Below are 8,706 nucleotides of genomic sequence, written 5' to 3'. Positions count from 1 at the left end.
CAACTTCAACACCTTGTCTGTCTCTGTATGCTTGAACAGCGGCGACCCACACACGTGACTCGACGAATACCCTGTCACAAAGAGCAATGCAAATTATTTAACATGCACAAATAATGATCCGCAATTATGATAGAGGGTCTCAATGAGCGCATCGGTCTATTTGGCGGATGCACTTGCAGGCCAGAGGTGACAGAGTTAGGAGTACAGAGAGCAGTAGGCGTTGTATGACATTTGTGCATAGGTGCAGTTTACAAGGGGGTTGCAGGGGACATGTCCCCCTCACTTTTTCAATGATGATGAAATGTCCCCCTCACATTGCAGGAGAATGAAAACTTTTATTTCATGAGAATGTATTGTTATAAACATCAGTCAGTGTAGAAGTCAATGGGGAAAAAATGAGATTGAATCCGAGATCACTGGAGTCGGATCATGAGATGGTGTTTTACTACAAGGATCTAGATCAAGCTCCACTGATCCGTAATGTTGATCCGATCCTGAAGCTGCACACACCTTAACTAGGGAAACTGACCATTGAGAAGTGAACATACATGGCACATAGTTTAAAGACCCAGCTGACAAATTTGTATACAGCCTGAGATCACAGTAATGTTGGGGAAAAATGGCAAACAGATGGACAAAGGTAGAGGAGGATGCTCTAAGTTGCTGTATCCAAAACACAGGAAAATGGTTTAGGTTGTAATTCACCATAGCTCCTGTTATTTACTAATTTTATTTAGTAGACTTTGTGTCTTGTGCAAATAATATAGACATCAATAAAAACTAAATACATTACCACATTTTTTACACAATTATTATACCAAATTAATGATGATATATTACTGATTCTAAATTATTCTCCATGTTTAAACACATCGCAGACTCTTGCATTTCTATTTATCAATGTTCCATAAGCTCACTTTTGGTCATATTTTACTAAACATTTTTAAACTAATAACGATTACCATAACGAAAATGATCATATTCACCAAAGTAACATTAAGTTCTTAATGTAAACAGGAACACATTTAGAGTTTGAAACTCATTGTCTGGAGCTTGGTGTTATTTACATTGTCGCCGATATTCTGCATTCTGAGTTTCAAGCTACATCTGCATATTTTTAAAAAACACCCTTTTCTTATACCAATACAGTACTATCATTTTAATAGCAGAACTGTATATATCTTAAGTATTTCAATCGTGGGGAAACCTCAACGTTTCTAGAAATATATTTCAAGGGCAATTCTCATGGCTCTGCATTATGTGCTCTATGTTGCCTCAGGGGCCGGTTGTAAAGGGATTTGATCCTGGATCCAGGCTCCAATCTGAATGGATCTTCAGTGCTCTTCAAAGGCTAAAGTCATGGTTTTGTAATTCCATGACTCAGAAGCGACTGAATAATACAGCTATTTGCCTCTCATCACGCATGACAATAATATATTGTTTTGAATGATTGCCGCAGGAATGTCTTCAGATCTTTTAATTATACATATTAGGGATGCAATGCATTTTATTATTTCAGATAGAATAATCTTCATGTCCCGTCCCGTCCCCCCACACACACACACACTTTTGAAACCAAAGTTACGCCACTGCATTTGTGTAGCATGAAAATACAAACCAAAAAAAATAAATAAGTGAGAGGAAGTGCAGCAAAGTCCTCTCGGCACAAAGTTTTCTGAGAAGGAGCTGAGAGTCATGAAACAGAGTTGTTTGGAAAAGCTTCAGCCAACATCAGTTATGCTAGTATCCATAGTAAATTAAATGGTTTTGGCCTGCTTTTTTCAGCATGACATCCAGTGTCTTGAACTCTGGAAAAGGCAGATTGCGCTATTCCTCCAGACAGTCCAATTGGTCTGAAAGGAACCAGAGGCTAAGTACTGCAGATAACACAGTACTGTCACATGTGCAGGAATAGTGGTCCCTAGATTGACGCGGGGGTCCAGCTCATCCCTCAATTCAGCTATTATGTCTAGGATGACCTTCAGGCTGAGACAATAATGATTTAACTCTGCGTCCTCTAGCAAACCCAAACAAAGTGACCCTGGGGTTGAAATGCAGGGTCTTCATCGTCTTGCTGTTCTCCTCCGAACGTGTTCCTGTCTGTCCTTAACAAGAGTGTCACTGCATCAGGAAGTGTACCACAGCAGTCATTCTGAATCCAATGACAGGTCTCTGCAGGCGTGTGCTTTTATAAAGTTCTTAATTACTTGCTTCTACAATGGTTTGCACCTTGTAAGAAGAAGTGTAACGTTTTTGGAGGGTCAGCAGTTGCCTAAGTGCAAGGCAAAATTCCTACATCACATTATAATGTTTGTGCCTGCTTACTATCCAGATCCCACTCAATTCCATGCTCTTTTCTTTGTTTGAATGAATTTCAATATAATTGTAATGGATTAATGATGAAGTGCAAATTTGATAGCGGGAGCAGAATGCCAGGTGTATACCATTCTTTACATGCCCTGATTTTTTGTGGCTGTTTTAACGGCTGCTAAACACAATTTATGGATGCATTATGGGGGTTTTGCACTCGCAAATCACTTTGCGTGTGTCCTTACATCTACCCCATTACATCTACCCCAAGCCGCTTCACACTAAATCGAACAATTCATTCATTCAAAAATTCAAATTAGAAAAGACAAAAAGTTAGTTTATAAAAATTATTTTAGTTTATGTTTTTTTCAAAATAAATTTGTAAAAAGTGTAATAAAAACATTAATGCAATTTGAAGTGTTTTTAACTTCGTTAAACTAACATTCAATTTGATTGTAAAAAAAAAAACTATGCTAATATATATATATATATATATATATATATATATATATATATATATATATATATATATATATATATATATATAGTAAAAATCAGTTTTCAATCTTCCCAGCTTCCCTGACAAAAAAAGGCGGAGCATTCTAGAGTTTAGGAGCATGACAAGAAAAAGCCCTTTCTTCTGTATTATTTGGAATAACCAACAGTGCCATCTAATGGTAGATATGCACAACCTCTAAAATCAAGGCATTATTAAAATGTAACACAGCTATCAATAATAAAGTGACATTATGAACAACTACACTATTAGTTTACAGAGAAGGCAATGACCCGTAATACACTGGGATCACTCGAAACCTCAATCAAACATTGAACCGTTTCACTTGCTTTAAGCCTTTATCTATCTCTGAACCAGCTGAATCATACGCATTCTATGAGGCACTGTATATTCTGAAATATTGGTTCAATAAATGGTAAGGCATCTTGAACCATTTGTAGTGCTTCATAATAAATGTTAATAATTTAAAAAGGCTAAATGTATGTGTGTGTGTGTGTGTGTGTGTGTGTGTGTGTGTGTGTGTGTGTGTTGTGTATATATATATATATATATATATATATATATATATAGTGGTTTGCAGAAGTATTCACCCCCCTGCAAAGTTTTCACATTTTGTTGGCACCTGAGCATACTCCATGACACTTTCAAATTAGACTTTATATGTAGAGTCTGCACAAACTACTCCACATTGATAAAGTTAAAAAATGCATATAGAATATAAATAAGTAAGAAAAGCAGATTAGTCTCAGTTTCATAAGTATTCAAACCCTTTGCTACCACAGAACTAAATCAGCTCAGGTGCAAATGATTTGTTTGAAAGGTCACAAAATTAGTGAAATGGTTTCAGCCTGTGTGTACTCAAAGTGGTTTAACTTGTAGATAATTTCCCTCAGGTATATAAAGACTTTCAAGCTGCAACTCACATAGTGATCCAACAAAGCAACCATGACGACCAAGGAGCTTTCAAAACAAGTCAGGGATAAAGAGGTAGAGAGGCACACTATCAGTGCACATTTTTAAAAGAGCTTTAAAATTGTAAGTGTAAAAAATTGTCAGATTGTTAACAATGAAAACAAAAATCACAGGTACATATATTGAAATGGTTGTAGCAACACATTGGGATGTTTAACGTTATATTTTTCAGAACCTCGCTACCTACTATTTAAATCAAGTCAGTTGGGTGCCTTGAAAATTGAACAATGCATTAAAGCAATATTAACTGTAGTTTATGGCAGGGGGTATTATTTCACTCCTGTGCTAGGGTTAACTTCAGCCAAATTCTCTTGTGTAGAGTATTGGAAATTGTGGATTTGGGAATGTGATTAGTAATCGGAAACTGGACAGAAACCACCAGTATTGCTCAATATGTTGGTAAAAAAAAAAAAAGTGAATACTGTATGTCTGACAGTAACTTTGTTTTGTTATAACCTCTTGTCTTAAGTTTCTTTTTGTATGTGTACAGTATCTTACATTTTAATGACTTGTTCTGCCACTGATCTTCCTTTTCTTCAACAGCTTGATAATATTCTTATTAATTTCAGATTATTCTCATCCCAGGCTGTGCTGGAAATGGACAATATATATATATATATAGATTGCACACTAGCTAGCACAGTCAGTTTCAGAAAACCATCAATATTTGATTGGATTTTCTTTTCTGTATTGTAAGCCATTAACTGGTTTTCTGATTTGAGGATTGTGTTTCCACATGTGCCTCAAATCTTTTTATTATACTATAAAATGAACCGCGAGTAGCAAGAATGTATTAATCATTTAGCAAATTAATAATCTTCTATGCTTGGGCTATGGAAATGCAAATTTATTCATTTTAGAGTTTTGGAAAAAAGCCAGAAGATTTCTGCAAATCGCAGACTCTCACCTCTGAACCATGCATTTGGCTGCCTATTATAAAAGTGCAACCCACTTTTTAAAACTTGTTGTTGTTAACCCTGTTGGAAGATAAGATTAAATCTAACCATATAAATAAATACCTCACCTCCCTTCCTTTGAAAATTGTCCATATTTTCATCAAGCTCAGAAAATCTGATTAATTTGATCATATAGCACACCAATTGACTTTTGGTTAGTTTGATGCGAACATTTATTTACAGTTAATATTATATGCCTACAGTGTTTAAACAGATTACCTGCATATTATACAATCTTTGATGAACCAGTTGTCGTTCTTTTTAATCTTCTCTGCATATCATATAGATTGATTGTGAAGCAATCTCATTAGTTGGGTGATTCAATGTCTTGTGCTTTCTAGCCAGTCTTGAGGATAATTAATAATACCTGACATGTTAAAGGATGAGTGACGATAAAATGTAAATGAATGCTGTCTTAGATCAAATGTAAATGACAACACTGGACAGTGGCACTTTAAAGTGGGGGTGCTGAGCTATTGGACAAAGCTGTAAACTCTGTATATAATGGAAGCCATGCAAAGCCAAGGGGGTGCTACTGCACCCCCAGCACCCCTAGTTCCAGCTCTCCTGACACTGGATAAAACCAAAGAATGTCTATTATCAACATTTAGACTGGTATACACAGGGCCAGATTATCACACAGGCAAACTAGGGCCTGCTCAGGGGGGGGCGAAAAGTTTTATTTTTGTTTTTTTGGGTTTTTTCTTTTTACATTTGCACCTAAACTGAGGGAAAAAAAAATTCACTCACTGACATTCGAACTCAGGAATTTATCTCAATCAAATAGAATTCTGTAACCCCACATGATTCCATGCCTGTGCAGATGCAGTTTTTCAAAGATAGCTGGAAGTGCACACACCGAAATATTCCTGTGCCCGAGTCGTGATGCCATTGATTTCTCCTGCAGTTTGCAACAAATATCATAAACAAGACCAAACTAATTATGTGGCAAAATAAAACGGAACATTTAACACCACTGATTTTCTAGATATACAGTACGTTCAGCCTCCTGCGTTGCGCAATACACGAAACCATTGATTAAAGTAACCTTATAAAACTTTCTTTTAAAACACATTTTCATTGTATTACATGTAAAAACATGATGCGTTCACGGCCAAAGATCTTTGAAAATGCAGCTGTGTCAGCGTGGAATCATCAAGGGTACAGAATTCTATAGGGTGCAGACGTTTACCATATGTAATACCTAAACTTACTTGTATGCTCAAACATTGGTGATTTCATTGGTAGGTAGAGTACAGGTAGGTTAGTTTTTTACTATTTATTTTTGTGGACTGTTATGGAGCTACCATTACTGAACAGAAGTTTGAGCACCCTTCTTTTATAATAATTCTACCTGTTGTGAAAGGGTGAAGGGCTAGTTATAAAGGATGCAATGTATATAGAGATGTGTGTATGTATCATGTTGTCACATTCCCCACTTTCTCTTATTAAACACGTATTTCTTATCATTGACAGGAACTTATTTTAAATTGTTGAGTCGGTCAATGCACTAGTCTGTTGTCTTGATTGAATTAGGCTGAGATCACAAGCCACAAGTTGGTCTAAACTAGTTCCTTTGGAGACGCATTACAAAACTATATTATTTCGTCAAGTTACAGGTTTGGCTTAGGGCCAGTCTAAAGAAAGAGGTCAAGAATGTGATGGGTATTGAACTGCTGTGACCCTCCCTAAGAGGGTTGACACATGCATACAGGACAATGCGTCACTGCAAATGCTTCCGCTACCTACATTTCATGAACACCTACATTTCACGAACACCAACATTTCTCACGAAAAAAGGTTGTGTCAGCATTTGTAAAAGACGCAGAGTAATTCATGCATCTGAGTCCATAATGTTACTGCTCTGTTCGCAGCATATTCCCTATAGAGGCTGAAGAGCTGCTTTTATTGGAAGCCCTTTCCTTTTTTTATACTACAGCACTGTTCCTTTCACACATCGATGCAGCAAAAAATATTTTCAATAAATACTGAGGATGTGTGTAAATGTGCGACTAGAAACCCCATTCGGCTCCTCGGCATCGTCCCATTGTGCTGTTATTATTTCTATCCCCAAGAGCTAAAGTACACCTCTCAGGGGATTATCCACTCTATAGCTCTCTACAAAAGACATAATGTCCTGCCTTATCTCTCTCTAAAATACAATGTACAAAATAATTTAAAACCCACCTATAAGGATAGATTGCTGTAAAAAAAAAAAAAAAAGCTTTTTACAATTGAGCACCATTCCAAAAAACAACCGCAAATGTTTCCATAGCAACTCTTGCCTAGAGATACCAAATGCCATGTCTATATTTGTCATCGTCCTTTTAAGGGTTAAACTCAAATTCACATCCCCAATACCCATACTGTACTCATGAAAGGGTGCGATGGCTACTTATTGTTTAAATTGAAGCTTGTTTTCTGAAGCCTGGCACAATGCACATAGGAGCCCAAGAAACTTCTCACAATATTTCAGCCACTCCTTCATGCTAATTTGTTGTTCCTATAATAATAATAATTGAATTCCTCTTGAAAATACTGACTTCGGCTTTGCTTTAAAGGGTGGCATATTGTGGCCCAGCTATGTATTTGGCAAAATGAACGCTTAAATGATCAAGGCATGCTAGATGTATTAGATATGTGTATAATATTTTGACCAGTACTCCCCTTTTGACGCTATCTTTATAGCAAAAAGGATTTCAGTTTACCAGCCATGTATCCATTCTAGAGTAGCCTCGGGTCACTTTTTGAATTAGTCCATTGTTTAAAAAAGCAGTCTCAAAGGGTGATGGATAATAATTTATTCACTGCCATGTGATGTTGCTACAGGCATATATGTGTATATTTTATATTCATTGAAATATTTTATTTGAACATTCAGTTAGATGCATTCCCAGATGTTATAAATGCATCAAAGCTATGGCAACCATAAAGCCTGATACTTCAAATATTGTGCTTTAAATCCCCCCCTCCCTCACATCGCTCCACATACAGTGTACTGCAGATTACAAAGCACATTCTGTAGGTCTGAAAAATATCAAATATTAAAAACAATTAAAATATTTATGCAAGTTCATGTTTTGATTTTCTATTTCCTTCTCTGTTTAAAGAAATAGCATATGAAGTGTGTCCCATAAACTCAATCCACAGCTTCTATCAGTGTCACACAGGAGACCCATAAGAGGGAACACGCCAGCTGACCTTGTAGATATTGCAGACACTTTGTCATGTTGCAGACAGTTATTGCACCTTCAGAGGCTTCACTGTTTTAAAAAAAGCCCATTAAGAAAATTCAGATCTTAATTGCAGTGACAGGGGACCTCATCTTTGATGGAGAGAAGTTGACCTTGAGATCTCCTTTACCAGTGTTGAGGCTTTCTGAGGGACTGCAGCTGTGTGGGAGAATGTGATTGCTACCTTTATGCCTTCCCCATTGGGTAGTTATGAACAATTTGAGTGAGTGATTATAGGCAAAGACAATGGGCATCATGTGTGCATACTATAATATTGCTGTTCGAACAAGAATTGGTAAGGAACCACCAGGTTCCAAATGTTAAGTATTAGGTACCTACAGGATTGTTTCCCTATGAGACACACTACAGTGGCCTTGTTTGACAGGTGGCTACGTTTGACTACGTTGCTTCCTATGAAAAGGAATTAACTAACGCTTGATTGGTTGCCATATGGAGTCTTGTTGTTACATTTAAGGTATATATTTAAAATCTGGTAAAATATTGCTTGGGGGGTTTGAAAGACTTCAAATCAGTAATACTGTTTTTTTTTTTTTTGTTGTTTTTTTTTTTTTTACCGGATTATAATGGACCCCCAAGCCATCTTTAATCCTGTCTATTATTATTATAAAATGAATGTATGTTGAATGATCTGTATTGAGAATTAATCTATCATTAAAGTAATTCCAAAGTGTACAATAAAAAATATGTAAGAAGCAAG

The sequence above is a fragment of the Polyodon spathula genome, chromosome 2 (genome assembly GCF_017654505.1).
Source record: "Polyodon spathula isolate WHYD16114869_AA chromosome 2, ASM1765450v1, whole genome shotgun sequence".
NCBI classification, from domain to species: Eukaryota; Metazoa; Chordata; class Actinopteri; order Acipenseriformes; family Polyodontidae; genus Polyodon; species Polyodon spathula.
The sequence above is the reverse complement of the archived record's forward strand: the minus strand, read 5'-3'. Positions refer to the sequence as shown.